Source organism: Triturus cristatus, chromosome 2_1 (assembly GCF_964204655.1).
Source record: "Triturus cristatus chromosome 2_1, aTriCri1.1, whole genome shotgun sequence".
Lineage (NCBI taxonomy): Eukaryota > Metazoa > Chordata > Amphibia > Caudata > Salamandridae > Triturus > Triturus cristatus.
Genome location: NC_140581.1, coordinates 1,036,126,954 through 1,036,144,721, shown reverse-complemented (window position 1 = coordinate 1,036,144,721; position 17,768 = coordinate 1,036,126,954).

Here is a 17,768-nt window from a genome sequence, read left to right as displayed (position 1 = left end):
TATGTTGCCCATTACTACTGCCACCCCCACTCACAGGGGATCTGTTGCCCATCACCCCTGCCACCCCCACTCACAGGGGACCTGTTGCTCATCACTCCCGCCACCCCCACTTATAGGGGACCTGTTTCCCATCACTACTGCCACCCCCAGCCATAGGGGACCTGTTGTCCATCACCCCTGCCACCCCCAGCCATAGGGCGTATGTTTCCCATCACCCCTGCCACCCCAGCCATAGGGCTTATGTTGCCCATCACCCCTGCCACCCCCAGCCATAGGGGACCTGTTGCCCATCACTACTGCCACCCCCACTCATAGGGCATATGTTGCCCATCACTCCTGACACCCCCAGCCATAGGGCTGATGTTGCCCATCACTACTGCCACCCCCATTCACAGGGGGCCTGTTGCCCATCACCCCTGCCACCCCCACTCACAGTGGACCTGTTGCCCATCACCCCTGCCACCCACACCCATAGGGCTTATGTTGCCCATTACTACTGCCACACCCACTCACAGGGGATCTGTTGCCCATCACCCCTGCCACCCCCACTCACAGGGGACATGTTGCCCATCACCTCTGCCACCCCCACTCACAGGGGACCTGTTGCTCATCACTCCCGCCACCCCCACTCATAGGGGACCTGTTTCCCATCACTACTGCCACCCCCAGCCACAGGGGACCTGTTGTCCATCACCCCTGCCACCCCCAGCCATAGGGCGTATGTTGCCCATCACCCCTGCCACCCCCAGCCATAGGGCTTATGTTGCCCATCACCCCTGCCACCCCAGCCATAGGGCTATCTTGCCCATCACTACTGCCACCCCTACCCATATGGGACCTGTTGCCCATCACTCCTGTCACCCCCACTCATAGGAGACCTGTTGGCCATCACTACTGCCACCCCCACCCATAGGGCTTATGTTGCCCATCACACCTGCCACCCCCACTCATAGGGGACCTGTTGCCCATCACTACTGCCACCCCCAGCCATAGGGGACCTGTTGCCCATCACCCCTGCCACCCCCAGCCATAGGGCTTATGTTGCCCATCACCCCTGCCACCCCCAGCAATAGGGCTTATGATTCCCATCACCCCTGCCACCCCCAGCCATAGGGCTTATCTTGCCCATCACTACTGCCACCCCTGCCCATAGTGGACCTGTTGCCCATCACTCCTGCCACCCCCACTCATAGGGGACCTGTTGCCCATCACTACTGCCACCCCCACCCATAGGGCTTATGTTGCCCATCACTCCTGCCACCCCCACTCATAGGGGACCTGTTGCCCATCACTACTGCCACCCCTAGCCATAGGGGACCTGTTGCCCATCACCCCTGCCACCCCCAGCTATAGGGGACCTGTTGCCCATCACCCCTGCCACCCTCACTCATAGGGGACCTCTTGCCCATCACTAGTGCCACCCCACTTATAGGGCTTATGTTGCCCATCACTACTGCCACCCCCACTCATAGAGGACCTGTTGCCCATCACTACTGCCACCCCCACTCATAGGGGACCTGTTGCCCATCACCCCTGCCACCCCCAGCCATAGAGCTCATGTTGCCCATCACCCCTGCCACCCCTAGCCATAGGGCTTATGTTGCCCATCACTCCTGCCACCCCCACTCATAGGGGACCTGTTGCCCATCACCCCTGCCACCCCCAGCCATAGGGCTTATGTTGCCCATCACTACTGCCACTGATGCAGATTGGGGTGTACAAAATCTCCCTACTTCCACGGATAGAGTAATTTCACAGTTACACGCACACACACTCACCATACACTAGGGCCCATTTCACTAACATACACTCAAATACTCTACCAGCATTGAACCTGTGGAAAGAAACCTTCTAAAACTCCTAAACCCCACACCTACACCGAGGTCGATAAGACCTAGCTATTGCAATTGTCATAATCTAAACAATCTATACATCAATAATCAAATAGAGTACTCAATAATTGACAAGAAATAATCACCAACACCGTATTTAAAATTATGATTCTTTATCTAAAATTAGTCAAAAGAAATTAATCAGAATAAATCATTTTCTCATAATTACCTATTCTAGCTAAATGTCAGAATGGGTCATCAGGACAAGTCTCTCAGTAGAAATCTCCCAAGTCACCATCTTCACAGCATCGATCCTCACCAACGCAGGTTTGGGAAGAAAATGGCAAAGTGGCAAAACGCAATGGAATGGAACCCTCTCTAGTCTAGTATATTTATAATAATTCAGACAAAGGAAAGAAACATTTAACATTACTTCTTCCGCCGAACCGCTGAGCAGAGCGAGAAGGAAAGGATGTAGCATCGCTACATTTGGAAAAATCTCCGCTCAGAAAAAGTCACAAAAATAAAAAGACAGAACAGGAACTAAATCTTAAAATGTTTCTTCTCAACTTCCACACATTTCCTCTGGTGAGCTCAGAGTTTAGAGTCTTTCTTTAAAGCTCCTTTGTTTTCCAAGGCTGCCAAGGCTGCTGTCCCAATGCATCTGGAAACATGCCCAGATCTGCTGCTGTCCTCACGGAAAGTTTTAACCAGGCAAGGACTGTGGACAGATGACTCGCGTCCATATTCAGCAAGGCCTTTTCCATCACAAATTCTCACTCGAAACCAGGCTTCAAAAGTCAGCCATCTTTTAGTAGGCCACAATAGGCCACAATAGACCATCTTAAGTAAAAGAGACAAAACAACGTTACCACAGCATAGTGATTAAACAGTGTTAACCCCACTAATACCCTTATGTGTATGCAATTATCTAGCTTTAGCAACACAAAAAAGCATTAATTCAAAAGCGTTTCGTGCTTAAAAATAAACAGCACTCAGCAACGTTTATTTAATAAAACATGCACATTGTCAATAGCAACACGTAAGCGTTCCCTCATGTCGGTTTTCTCTTGTTAATACATACATATTGATTAATAAAAAACATTTACACAAAACAAATAATTAATAATTAAAAATTAGTAATTTTATTTTTACCACATTTAGACAACTGAAGCTTCAAAACCCGATGAATTTTCAACAGAAAACTCTGCTCCATCAATCCCCCCTTTGGTGATTTTATCACCAAATAATCCACAAAAAAAAAAAAAATTTAGTGAAATTTAGTCCCATTTTAGGAGAAATTTGAAATGTCTTTTTCCTCCTTACACAACACTACACACCAGACACTCTTTCATCATCCCTCTTTGTTTCTAAGTAGACACTCTCCCTTAATTCTTCTAATTCAATTTCTCGTGGTTCTCTTTTCAACCTTTTATTTCTCTTTTCATTATTTCTTTTAATTAACTTCTTTTTCCCTCCCCTGTTTTTACAACACAAACACACCAATCTCAATATCAATAAAGCAACAATTATACAAGTTAAAGGAAACAATATCTTACCTATAATAGTACTACCTATTTTTGCAATAAAACTCTTAACAGCTATCACCTTATTAGCTATTTTAGTCCAGATACTTTCAGCTTCAAGTGGTACTAATTCTTCATGCAAATCAGTAATATTTTTGATATAGACCTTCAGGTCTTTGCTTTCGTCTGGAATGTAAGTGCAACAATGTTGAACTTTCAGCATTCCACAAACTCCACCCTCCTTAGCCAATAATATATCAAGAGCAAGTCTATTTTGCATAGACATAGCACGCACGGCAATTAGTTCCGTATTCACCAAAAGAAACCCTCCAGCGGTATTTGTCGATAAGCGATCCACCACTGTTGACAGTTTCCTAATCCCATTAGCATTTAAAGAAATTCCCACTGCTGGAATTAAAGCTCCAAAAATGTCACCCACAATTTCAAACCAAGTTTCCCTCTTGAAGCGCATTAGTAAATTAATATGTTCTACATCTTCTATTCTATCTATATGAAAAATCTTTGGAAAAACCAGGCCCACATAACACGTGCCATACCAATGGTCAGGCAACTTGTAATAAGCCTTGTTCCCACAAACATAATACACTCCTGGAAAAATTGTATCTTCTCCACCTCTGAAACCCCATCCTGTTGCAATGAAGTATGTATCATGACATTCACTAGTCCCAACAAAATATGTATCATATTGGGATTTCCCTCTTGTAATGCACAGTTTACCCTTCTGTGGTGCATCTAAAGCTAAAGTTGGACTAGCTCCATTTCTCAATTCTTTTCCCATCTCAATGTCCCAAATTGTCTCACTCACTTTATATTTCCCTGCCTTTTCATGCATACTCAATCTCCTTTCCTCCACCATGTTCAGGAAAGCTTTCTCCTCTTCTTCCAAACTACAAGTTAAATTATTCTTAAAAATGTAATCTAATGTTAATTCTTCTTTTTCAATAAAAATCTCACCAAAAATGTTAGCTTCTTTAGCTGGATTCAGCTCTTTGTTCATTGGCAAGTGCCCAAAAATACTATCTTTATTAGACATCTTATAATCTATTTTCCCTAACAAATAAAAAACACTACTTAATACACTACAAGAAATTCCATACGTAGCTGGTAAATGGTGATAAGTAACACCCTCTGAAACGGATGCAGGTAATTGCATACAAACGTAGCAATCCCTTACTTCCATTGTTTTCACATATTCGTATAACAACTTTGAAAAAACATTACTAGAAAAATCATTAATTGACCTATCTTTATGCATGTAAGTATTACTAATTCTAGTTGGAACTACTTTTTGCGAATTCTTTTCTACATTTGTCTCATTCTCAGTATGTATTTCAAATGTACCTATTGAAACTCTAAATGTAACTAATAAAGCTAAAATACCCCATAGTAGCATTAATAATCCAGTACAGCAGCAGCACATTCTACACCATCTTTTTAAGAAGGCACATCTACTTTGATTATTCTCTATATTAGCCATTTTACTACTTTGACCTTGTCTTTTGACTTAGCCTCTACTACTCCACTACTGTAATTTCTCAAACTTTGGATTACTTCAGACAGCTGAATTTCAGACTTTCTCCTTTTCACTTTTTCCAAGTGATTTCTTCAGTTCACTCAATTTGGATATTCATCACTTTTCACTCCTTCTTCTTCAGCAACATCAAATTGTATCAGATCATCAACAACATCCTGTGCATCTGACTCTTCTCCAATGTCAGTCAGGATAACTTTTAAGATTCCAACAGATTCTTCCTTTTCCTCAACCACTTTTCTCAAGATCCCCTGCGGATTATCTCGAGTCACTGTTTCTTCTTCTCCTTCTTCAGACAGTGCCACATAAGACCATTCCGGTGATCTGTACTTTTGGTTGGGTCTTCTAATTCTCTTTATTTCCTCAGGTTCTCTTGACTCCTTTTGCTCCTTCCTTTTTACTTCGTTTTGACTCGATACTTCATTCACTTGTTCAGCTTTCGATGTATTTCCTCTTATCAGTCTGTATCTCAGCCTCTTTACTCTGTTGTTAGGCCAAAAATCTCCTCTTACAACCTTTTTCGGTCTTATTTCTGTATTATTTCTTTCTCCAATCCAAGTTCTCTTTCTCAGAACTCGACCCTTTGATTTTTCACTTTCACTTTCATCCGATTCTGTTTCAAATGCCTCTTGTTCTTCAGCAGTTTTCTTTTGCTCTTGTTCTTCAGCAGTTTTCTTTCGCTCCACAGTCTTTTTCTTTTTTTTTTTTTTTTTTTTTTTTTTAAAACCTTTATTGACATTTCAAGCAATTACACATATGGGCCTACAACCCCCGGGGCCGGCCGCTAAACAATCAGAATAACAGAAAGCAGGTCTATCACAATCAGTACCTCGGGGAGCAAAATCTCGACACTAGCATACTCCCAGTCTCTGAACAGCCCAGGTAGGAGACCAGGATAATAAAGGTTTACATTTTATAATAGAAAAGGATGGAAGGATCAGGTGCCAAACAGTTTCCCAGCAGCGAAAAATGGCAGGCAGAACTATGAACGTAAACAATACACAGCAGTCTATCTAAGCAATGGCGCTGAAACAGTAAGTTCAGGATGTGGAGGAATGACACAGCCATTTGCGCCTGCAACCCCCTGCCCCAAGACCCAGGAAACTCCACGGAAATTATGGCACTCCGGAAACAGCAGTGATTAACAACGAAGGAGTACTACCATGCTGATCCCAGAAAAAGACAAAGAAGAAGAAGAGAAGAAAAGGAGGCCATAGAAAAAGGAGGTGAAAGACTAAAGGATCCCCCCCCAACCCCCCACCCTGCACCTCTGCAGATGAGTACGGCCCCCCCCCCCCAGCAGTGTGCCTGTCGCCCCGGAACCAGACCCGAAATATAGAAGAACAGAGAAAAGAAGTGGGAAAGGAGCCCCCACCAGACGGGGGGGTAGAGAGAGTATTAATAAACTGGAGGAGGGCCTGCAAAACACGCCCCCGGTTTCTCCCTCCCGCACCACACGGTTTCCCATAAAGCATACAATAAAGAACACAAAATCGACCCTGTCAAAGAGGAGTAAGGAGGATTACGCACTTGGTACACTAACAATTATGCCATGAGAGCACACAACTCCCGAGCCCGCCCGCCTAGTAGGTGACCACCTCGGAAGGGTCAGCATCATCCTTGGCCACTCTTTGCAAACCCACCCATGCATACCCCTCGTCCCAGTGCCATGTCCAATGTTACCAGGAAGAGAAGTGTCCAATAAAACTCAGGAAGCGACACACACAGGTAGGGTAGAGGGCTCTGAAGATCGACACAGTCAGCTCTAGGGAGGATCGTCTTTCCCGATGCCGAGCCAGGATTTACACTGCACACCAGGCACAGGAAGGCGGAATCAGCCAGGGCGGGCGACCGTTGCACGGGACAAGGCCACCACCCCCCGCTCAGATCCGAAACCTCCGGAACAGACCAAATCCACAGCCAGCTGATCGCACGTTAATATACTGTCCGGAGAGTCCAGGTGTGCACTATTCACAGGGGCGGCCACGACACTGTCCCCCCGTGCGCGGCGTGAGAAGTCCCAGTGTACCTGGGGATAGGCAGGCGGCAACTGTTCCGACGCTGATGTCACTCCATCGAGCTTGCTCCCCAACACCCAGGCTCCGTGAATCAGGGTGGAGTGAAGGGCACCGAGAGCCTCGAGAAGGTCACCGTACCCCAGTACAGCTCCCGGCGCTCGCTCCGCTACGCTCCTCAGAGTCACACCCTCCCAATCCTGCTGCAACCCAGTGTACAGGATGGTGGACTCTGGCATACCAAAATGGCCGCTGGGTAGGTCCATCCCAGATCGGGACCGGGGCTCAGACACAAGCGCCTCGGGTTCCATGGCACTGGTAACTGGGTTCCGAGGGCAGGCAAGCAATGTGTCCGGTGTGTGGTCACGGGCCACAGTCGTCCCCACCACGGACCAGCGCCCGCGAAAATCCGGGAGCAGCCCGCAAGAATCGGGACAAGTTACGGGCGGCGTCCGGGCAGCTCACCGGCGAAGGCTGAAGCAATCACCGGAGAGTCCTGTAGTTGCCACCTCAGGCACGCACTCGTTCAGCTACGCTTAGTGGTAGGAGCGACCACGGCGAAGCGCAGTCCGACATTCGCACCACTCCGGCAGTCCGACCCCACCCAGTCACCAAAGGCCGTTGTTGTTGCACTGCCGCCCGGCCACGGCGTTCACTCGAGATCCTGGCTCCGGGGCTGCACAGGCCGCAAACTTCAGACGGGCATTTCTCCGGCGGTACCGCTGCCAGAAACTTCGGGGTCACACAGCCGGTTGCCGCTCGCGTTCACCAACACGGGTAGATAGCGCAGGCTAAGGATCTCGTGCAGGATATCTGTGCGGGGTGCGGAGGTTCACGGAGCCGGGAGCCTACGCTGCCGTCCCGGTCGCCATCTTGGCTCCTCCCCTTACTTCACAGTGTTTTTCACCACTATTTGAGACTTCCCTACTTCTTTCCCTCCTCGGGTCTCCGACACGCAATCTTCTTGCTGTCTACTTGTCCCTTCACCTAGCTTATTAGAAGTGTTCCCTACACCTCCTCGGGGGTCTTCCGCAATCTGTCTCTCTCTATCTTCTTCTGACCCTACTTCTTCAGAAATAATCTCAAGTGGTTCTTCAATCTCCTCCTCTTCTGATTCAGGAGTAATTTCTGTGGAACTGCTCTTTTCTTTTCTTTTTCCTCCACTGCTTTTTGGAACTTCAGGCTCTCTTTCAGAATCTGATCTCCTTTCTGAGATTCTCAATTGTTCTTTTGAACTTGTAGAAAAGGCTTCTTTTCCTGAACCTTGATTCTTTCTCACTGGTTCTGGGTCTTCATCATCACTGGAATCTGACTCTTCAAAATACTCTCTACCAGTCCCATCCTTTGGGTTTGGAACTCTCAGAGTATGACTCGCATGCACCCAGTTTTTCACACCAGCACACTTCACTGCAGTCGTCGTAGTTAGAATGACTTGTCTTGGTCTTCCCCACCTTGGAACCAAGCAATTTCTTCTTCTGTGCACTTTAATCCTCACCCAGTCCCCTGGACTCAGATCATGAGCTTGCTTCTTCTCAAGTGTAGTAGCTTCTTCTCCAATCTGGTGAAACACAGAATGAACTGCGTCAGCCAGGCCTTTACAGTAATCCAAAATCATGTCATCAGTTATTGTCATCAACTTATTGACAGGTACATATGCATGTCGCATTGCACGTCCCATGATTATCTCGTGCGGACTTAAACCAGTAGTTCTATCCGGAGTAGATCTAATAGTCATTAGCACTAGAGGCAAAACATCAGGCCATTTCATGCCAGTGGCTAAGCACATCTTACCAATCCTGTTCTTAATTGTGCCGTTTATCTGCTCAACAACACCAGAAGCCTCTGGTCTGTATGCACAATGTAGCTTCTGCTGTATGCTTAATGCTTCACAAATCAAACTCATGAGTTCATTATAGAAGTGTCCACCTCTATCAGACTCAATCGTTACTGGAAATCCGTACCTAGGAATCAACTCTCTTAACAGTAACTTTGCCACTGTTACTCCATCATTTCTCCTAGTCGGATAGGCCTCAACCCATCTTGAAAACAAACAGACTACCACTAGTACATATCTCAGTCTGTTCACTTGGGGCATTTCAATGAAATCAATCTGCATTCTTGTAAAAGGACCTCCTTCTCTGCCTATTGTTCCCAGACTCACCACTGTCTTCTTCCCAGTGTTAAATTGCTGGCAAATCAAACATCTTTGACAGATACTCTCTGCAATTGTCCTGAACTTTGCATTGTACCAGGTTTGTTTGAAAGACCTGATCATCGCATCCCTCCCCAAATGTCCCTGGCCATGATACATCCTTGCCATTGCTGACAGCATGGAGTTGGGCATTACTGGTCTGCCATCTCTATAGACCCAAACATGGTCTGTCTCTCTCGGGGCACAACCTGCCTTAATCCAATCTTTATTTTCTTCCTCCTCTGCCTCATCCTGCAACTGTTTCACTTCATCCCATGTCTCTAAGACATTAGTAAACATCACAGAACAAAAAGACATTTAATTCTCTCGTTCCCGATTAATAGATTGATTATTCCTTGCACAGTATTGTGCAATGTCGTTTGCGTATCTGTTGCCAACTGTCACAAAATCGTCTCCTTGTCCATGGGCAGCACATTTCACAACTGCTAATTCTTTAGGCAGCTGTATCGCCTCAAGCAATTTCCCAATCACTTCAGCATTCTTTATTGGAGTCCCACTCGACGTCAAGAAACCTCTTTGTAGCCAAAGTTGGCCAAAGTCATGCACAACTCCAAATCCATACTGACTATCAGTCATCACAGTCGTTCTCAAATCTTTCCCAATTTCACAAGCTTTTGTCAATGCAATTAATTCAGCAACTTGGGCAGATTTCACTCCTTTCAATGATGATGCTTCCATTACTTCTGAAACCTTACACACTGCATATGCTGCACATATCATTCCTCAGGCATGATCCATCCACAAACAACACATGATCACTCTCATGCAAGGGAAGATCCCTTATGTCTGGTCTCGGTTTTGTACAGTAATCAAGCACATCCAAACAATTGTGATCATCTTCTGTTTTCACACCCACATTTTCAATATCCGGCAACAATGTCGCTGGATTCACATTCACACATCTCTCAAGAGTCACATTTGATGCTCCCAGAATGACTTTTTCATATTTAGTCAACCGACTATGTGACATGTACTGAGTTCTGCTTCTTGTCAAAAGAATTGCCACTTTATGAGGTACGAATACCCTTACAGGATATCCCATTATGATTCCCTCACTCTGTTCTAGGCTTCTGCATGTTGCAGCCACAGATTTCAGACAACCTGGTAAACCCACAGCTACAGGGTCAAGTGTCGATGAGAAGTACGCAATAGGCCTTCTCAGTAATCCATGCTTCTGAATTAACACTGAAAGTGCACATCCATTTCTCTCACTGCAGTACAATTCAAACTCCTTTTCATAATCAGGCATACCCAAAGCAGGGGCTTCACACATTCTGTTTTTCAGCTCTTCGAATGCTGCCATTTGTTCTCCATCTAGTTCCAATGGGTCTGTCATCTCACTTTTAGTCAGCTTAATCAGTGGCTTTGCTATCAGCGAAAAATTGATTATCCACTGACGACAATAACCCACCATTCCCAGGAACATTCTCACTTCCCTCTGGGTCTTTGGGGCTTTCATTTCCCTGATAATTTTGATCCTGTCATCAGTCACTTTTCTCAGACCTTTCTCAATATTGTGTCCAAGATAATGTACCTCTTTCTTGCAGAACTGCAATTTAGCTGGAGATACTTTTAACCCTCCATCTGCCAGATGATTCAGTAAAGCTATAGTATCTACTTCACAAGCTTCACGTGTCTTTGATGCCACAAGTAGGTCATCGATATACTGCACTAATACTGAGTTTTCAGGCATGATCAAACTCTCCAATGACTTTTTGAATAACTGATTGAATATTGAAGGACTCTCTGTATACCCCTGTGGGATACGACACCATACTAAAATACGCTGGCCAAATCTAAATGCAAAGATCGGCTGGCTGTCATGATGCAATGGAATTGAAAAGAAAGCATGACACAAATCAATCACTGTATACCACTCAGCATCATGTGGAATCTGATACAAAATCACTGATGGATTTGGCACAATAGGACAACATGCCACCACAATTTGATTAACTTTTCTCAAATCCTGTACGATCCTGAATTTCCCATTAGGCTTCTTTAGCCCCATTATCGGTGAATTACACGGACTACTCAGTAGTTCTCTCAGAACTCCCTGCTGAATCATTTTCTCAATTATAGGAGTTATTCCCTCAATTATTTCTGGTGTCATTTTGTACTGAGGAATGTTAGGATAAGTAATTCCCTCTTTCACTGAAATTTTCACAGGATCTACATTATTCATCAATCCCACATCCTCTCCAGTAAAATCCCAAACTGTCCTTTTCACTGTGTCTCTCAGCTCTTGAGGCAAATCCTCTGGATCAAACACAGCATATGCACCAATTAACTCACTTTCTCTATTTTCTAGAGTCATTCGGTACAAAACATCGTCATCTGGTGTTTCAAAAGCTATTCCATCTGGTGTACAAAAAAATGTACAATTCATCTTACATAACAAATCCCTACCTAACAGGTTCACTGGACTTGTGTCACAGACGATAAATCTGTGCATGTCTGAAAATTTCCCTGTTTGTACTCTTACTGGTTCAGTAAGACGTGTTCTGATTTGTGTATTGGCTACACCAACTACTTGGATTGCTTCATCCGAGAGAGGAAGATTTCTAATATCTGTTGACCTGACAGTTGATCTTGTCGCACCTGTGTCTACTAAAAAAGTAACACCGTCTTCATTTATTTTTCCATCCACAAATGGTCCTGCCTGGTCTATTTCTAGAGTTGCACCAAGTATGCACTCTTCCTCCTCTCTTCGGCACCGTCAATAATCACCCTCAGACTCACTCCCTTCATTCTTTAACAAGTACTGTTGTACCTGGTTAGAACGCCTTGGTTTGTTTACCTGCTCATCATTGTAGAATCCCGAATCCGGATTATACTTTTGTGCTCCTCTATTCTGCGGCAAGAGCGGTTTTGGCTCTTGACTCTGCTGTCTCACAACTTTCTGCTGTTGCTGCTGTTGATTTTTCCCCTCGTTCTGCACCTGTTGATTCAAGGAGTTTCCCTCATTATTCACTAATGGTGGATTGGTACATTCTGATCTCCAATGTCCCAGTTGGCCACAGTTGTGACATGGGAACTTCTTTTTTGCTTCCTCAAGATTCCCCTTTCCTTTCCCTGCATACCTAGGTCTATTCCCTGCATTATTTCCTGGATTATTCGCCTGTTCCACCAACTGTGCTTCCTGTCTTTCCGCAACTTTCACCTGTGCCCACATTGCTTTCTCTTTCAGCTTTCTTTGTTTTGCTTCAATCTCATCACTGAAGTATTTTGCATGTCTCAGAATCTCATCTATTTTCTTACTCTGCCAATCCACAGTATGCTCACGAATTCTTTCACTAATCTCAGGTCTCAGGCCATATACAAATCTGTATACAAAATGACTCAAATCCTTGTCACCCAGGTGTTCATCTCCACTGAATTGTTTAAATGCCAGTTTCAGCCTCTCGTAAAAAGCATGAACTGATTATTTTGCTTCCTGATGTGTTCGATCTATTTTAACCCAGTCTGTTTCTTTTGGAGGTACTTTATTTTTCAGGTATACGATCACCTGCTCATACTTTCTCATTACTTCTGGATCTGGTGCTCCTGTCCTCTGATCTCTTGGATATTCCTCAGTAGGCCAACTCACAACTATTTTACACTCAGCCCACAAGTCTGCTGGAACAATTATATCAAACAAACTATTCAGGTCAATCCACAGCACTTTTGACAATTTCACAAACCTGTCTACCTGCCTGTACCACTCGACGGGCTTTTCTCTCAATCGAGGGAAATCATTCGTAAATGATAAAATATCCTGTCTGGTCCATGGAACATGTACATATCCTCCTCCAGGTATTTCTCTCATAGGATAAGTATCCACTGGTTTTTCCTTTTCTCTCACAGGAAATGCTGAATAAGTCCTATCCCCTGATTCTTCTCTCTTTTTGTACCATCTATCCTTCCACTTTTCAACATCACCCCATTTTCGCAATAAAGCGATCATCTCTTTAATCTGTCCTGTTCTACCAGTACCATTCAAATTTTCTATATCCTTGTCTGTGAAATCCATCCTGTAAGACTTCTGCAAAACTTTCACTTTATCAATGTCAACTCCATAGTCATTTGCTATTGCTCTTAATCTGTCATGTGTATTTCTCGCTCTCCAGGTAATATTCTTGCACATGAATAATAATTCACCATCATGATGATTTTTTAGAATTTCTGTTGGAACTGTCTCTGCAACCAGCTCTTCTAATTCTACACGTAACCTAGCAACATCAATTGCTTGTGAATCTTTATCCCTCTTTTGAAGAACTTTCATCCATTCATTCAAATCCTCAGCTGTTATTTCAGTAGATTTTCTCACTGGAACCACTTTCTTCTGCGCTTCTAAAATCGGCATCCCTGAACAACTAGCTTCACCAGCATCCAGTCCTGAATTAGACTCCTCTAATCCTTCATTACAGGTGTCATGTCTGAATTTTCCTGCCCTTTTTCCTGAATCTCCTGAAGGACCAGCCAAACTTGTCAATCTATTTCCAACATATGGAATAACCAAACCATTCTCACCCTTCCTCTGCTTATCAAAAACAGGCATAACCGGACCTATGGTTACGGGTACCGTAACAGCATCTAGATTTTTTGTCAGTTCCTTGATCCTTTCAGTCAACTCCGATGTAGTTCTGGCTAATTCTCTCGTATTTTCGCCACTGCTTCTATTCTCTCTCTCCCTGAAAGGATTACCACTTCTTAACTCAGGTGTCATATTTTCTGTCTCAATGATACGATGCGTATCTCTTATCGGAGAAACAATTGGTGTACTCTCTTCTGGTTCCGGTCTATATGGAGGTGGTCTTTTGTAAATCATGTCATTTAAAACCTCATCCTCATATTCATTAACTCCATATCTTCTCACTTCTGCCTCAGGAACCCTTTCTGCTCCCTCTTCAACTGTTCTCACAGGATATAATCCCTCTGACATACTAGCATCTCACCATCTTGTCATTCGATCATGATGAGTTTCACGACCATGTCTCCTCCCGAACATATACCTATAGTTGCCTCCAGACCTCTGTTTCTCTCGCTCATGTACTTCCTCTTCCCATTCCACTAAAGCCTCGAATTGTGTCGGTCTTGGTCTTGGGTCAAGACATAACATCTTTTCCCATAAATTTTTCAACACGGCCAGATTAAATGAACCATGTTCTGGAAATGCTAAGACTCCATCTTCTTTGGTATACCTAACCCAATTCTCCAACCATATACAGGTATGATACCCATATCTCGCAGCCATGAAGGATGCAGGCGTTTTCGATGGAGGTAACAAATCACCCTCTCTCGTTTTAACATCTTTATCCTTTTTGAACCAATTTTTAATCTTTCTGAACAAAGATTTTTTCTTTTTCTCCTCTTTGTAATACATTTTAACGCTTACCAAAACTTTCTAATCCCTTCTGTAATACAACTACACAATATGATTTTTCAACCAATAACAGCGCGACTCACACTAACGCACCAATCCTGGAACGTTACGTCACTAAAATAGCTCCACCAATCCTTGCGCGGCTCACACCAACGCACCAATCTCAGCGCGAGCACTATTCTGATCTAATATCCAATGAGAGCGCGGTCTGTTTGACGTCAGCAGTCGCTGCAGTTTCTCGCTCCTGTCTCCTGTCAGTCGTCTACCCCTCCTTTACAAAATTTCTCAGTAGACTTCGTGTCGAATTTCTACAAAATCTATTAGTTACAACATATAAACATCTCCATTGTCTGCTTCGCTAACCAAAGAATAGTAAAGAAAATCTATTTCACAAGAAACCTCTCGTTGACACAGTAGCACATCCCTCTACTCTGCCCTTCTAACATACATTCATTAACTGTTTCCTCTAGGACTTGTCCAAAGAGTCTTACAATCAACTAAATGTATAAGCATTCACGCACATTCATACAAGAAAATATAGTACATACACACAGAATCCTGCTTTTCCCGAGAACAGCGAACAATCTGCTCCACTACAGAATTATAACACACACCAACCAAGCAGCTTACTTCTACCCAGTTTCTCAAACAAGCTCAGAGAATACCTATTACTTCTCCCGCAATAAGCTTTAACGGCGAACCTTACGGATCCCTGGGACTTAAAACCAGAGTTTCATAGATAACCTTCACTACCATACGCACTCCTTATATACCAGAAATATCTCTAATAATAACATATAACAATGTCACTGATTCCGAACCCAGACAATGTGAATTTTCCTGCATACATACAGGACCAACAATCCCGTCTTTCCCGAGAGCAGCATATACTTCCCTCTGCCCTACTACGGAACTGCTACTAGCTCCCAAATTCCAGAAGCACTACATATAACTCAACATGACGACTCCAACATATAATATTAGTACATATACCAACATCAATCAATAATCAATAAGCTAATGTACAAGCAATCTAATCAGATCAAGACAATCATCAATAACCATCATCACTCTGCTACCAGGAACTTGATGCAGATTGGGGTGTTCAAAATCTCCCTACTTCCACGGATAGAGTAATTTCACAGTTACACGCACACACACTCACCATACACTAGGGCCCATTTCACTAACATACACTCAAATACTCTACCAGCATTGAACCTGTGGAAAGAAACCTTCTAAAACTCCTAAACCCCACACCTACACCGAGGTCGATAAGACCTAGCTATTGCAATTGTCATAATCTAAACAATCTATACATCAATAATCAAATAGAGTACTCAATAATTGACAAGAAATAATCACCAACACCGTATTTAAAATTATGATTCTTTATCTAAAATTAGTCAAAAGAAATTAATCAGAATAAATCATTTTCTCATAATTACCTATTCTAGCTACATGTCAGAATGGGTCATCAGGACAAGTCTCTCAGTAGAAATCTCCCAAGTCACCATCTTCACAGCATCGATCCTCACCAACGCAGGTTTGGGAAGAAAATGGCAAAGTGGCAAAACGCAATGGAATGGAACCCTCTCTAGTCTAGTATATTTATAATAATTCAGACAAAGGAAAGAAACATTTAACATTACTTCTTCCGCCGAACCGCTGAGCAGAGCGAGAAGGAAAGGATGTAGCATCGCTACATTTGGAAAAATCTCCGCTCAGAAAAAGTCACAAAAATAAAAAGACAGAACAGGAACTAAATCTTAAAATGTTTCTTCTCAACTTCCACACATTTCCTCTGGTGAGCTCAGAGTTTAGAGTCTTTCTTTAAAGCTCCTTTGTTTTCCAAGGCTGCCAAGGCTGCTGTCCCAATGCATCTGGAAACATGCCCAGATCTGCTGCTGTCCTCACGGAAAGTTTTAACCAGGCAAGGACTGTGGACAGATGACTCGCGTCCATATTCAGCAAGGCCTTTGCCATCACAAATTCTCACTCGAAACCAGGCTTCAAAAGTCAGCCATCTTTTAGTAGGCCACAATAGGCCACAATAGACCATCTTAATTAAAAGAGACAAAACAATGTTACCACAGCATAGTGATTAAACAGTGTTAACCCCACTAATACCCTTATGTGTATGCAATTATCTAGCTTTAGCAACACAAAAAAGCATTAATTCAAAAGCGTTTCGTGCTTAAAAATAAACAGCACTCAGCAACGTTTATTTAATAAAACATGCACATTGTCAATAGCAACACGTAAGCGTTCCCCCGTGTCGGTTTTCTCTTGTTAATACATACATATTGATTAATAAAAAACATTTACACAAAACAAATAATTAATAAATAAAAATTAGTAATTTTATTTTTACCACATTTAGACAACTGAAGCTTCAAAACCCGATGAATTTTCAACAGAAAACTCTGCTCCAGCACCACCCCCACCCATAGGGGACCCGTTGCCCATCACTCCTGCCACCCCCACTCATAGGGGACCTGTTGCCCATCACTACTGCCACCCCCACCCATAGGGCTTATGTTGCCCATCACTACTGCCACCCCCACTCATAGAGGACCTGTTGCCCATCACTACTGCCACCCCCACTCATAGGGGACCTGTTGCCCATCACCCCTGCCACCCCAGCCATAGGGCTCATGTTGCCCATCACCCCTGCCACACCCAGCCATAGGGCTTATGTTGCCCATCACTCCTGCCACCCCCACTCATAGGGAACCTGTTGCCCATCACTACTGCCACCCCCAGCCATTGGGTTTATGTTGCCCATCACTACGGCCACCCCCACCCATAGGGCTCCTGTTGCCCATCACTCCTGCCACCCCCACCCATAGCGGACCTGTGGCCCAGCACTAATGCCACCCCCACCCATAGGATGTGTGATGTGCCACACATCCATCATAAACCAACATTAGGTAAGTCAGCAAAATACATCCCCCTAACATAATGACAACAGTGTGTAGTCTGTGACAAATGCCCACAGCAGTGATTATGACTTCGAACATACAATGTAGCTAACAGCACATGTGTGACCAACAAATGAGTGTGCCATACACAAGGCAAGCATCACTATAGCACCGTCGCAATGTAAAAAGAACACCCCCTCACTGTGTAGGACAGAAGTTAAGTGTGGGCTTCCAAACTGCAGCAGATGTTGAACATTGTGGTGATGGGGTCTAAACCCCCCTCATCACAGTGACCGAAAGGTAAGTGTCATCATGGTCAAAGCTGCAAATAACAAACAGAAT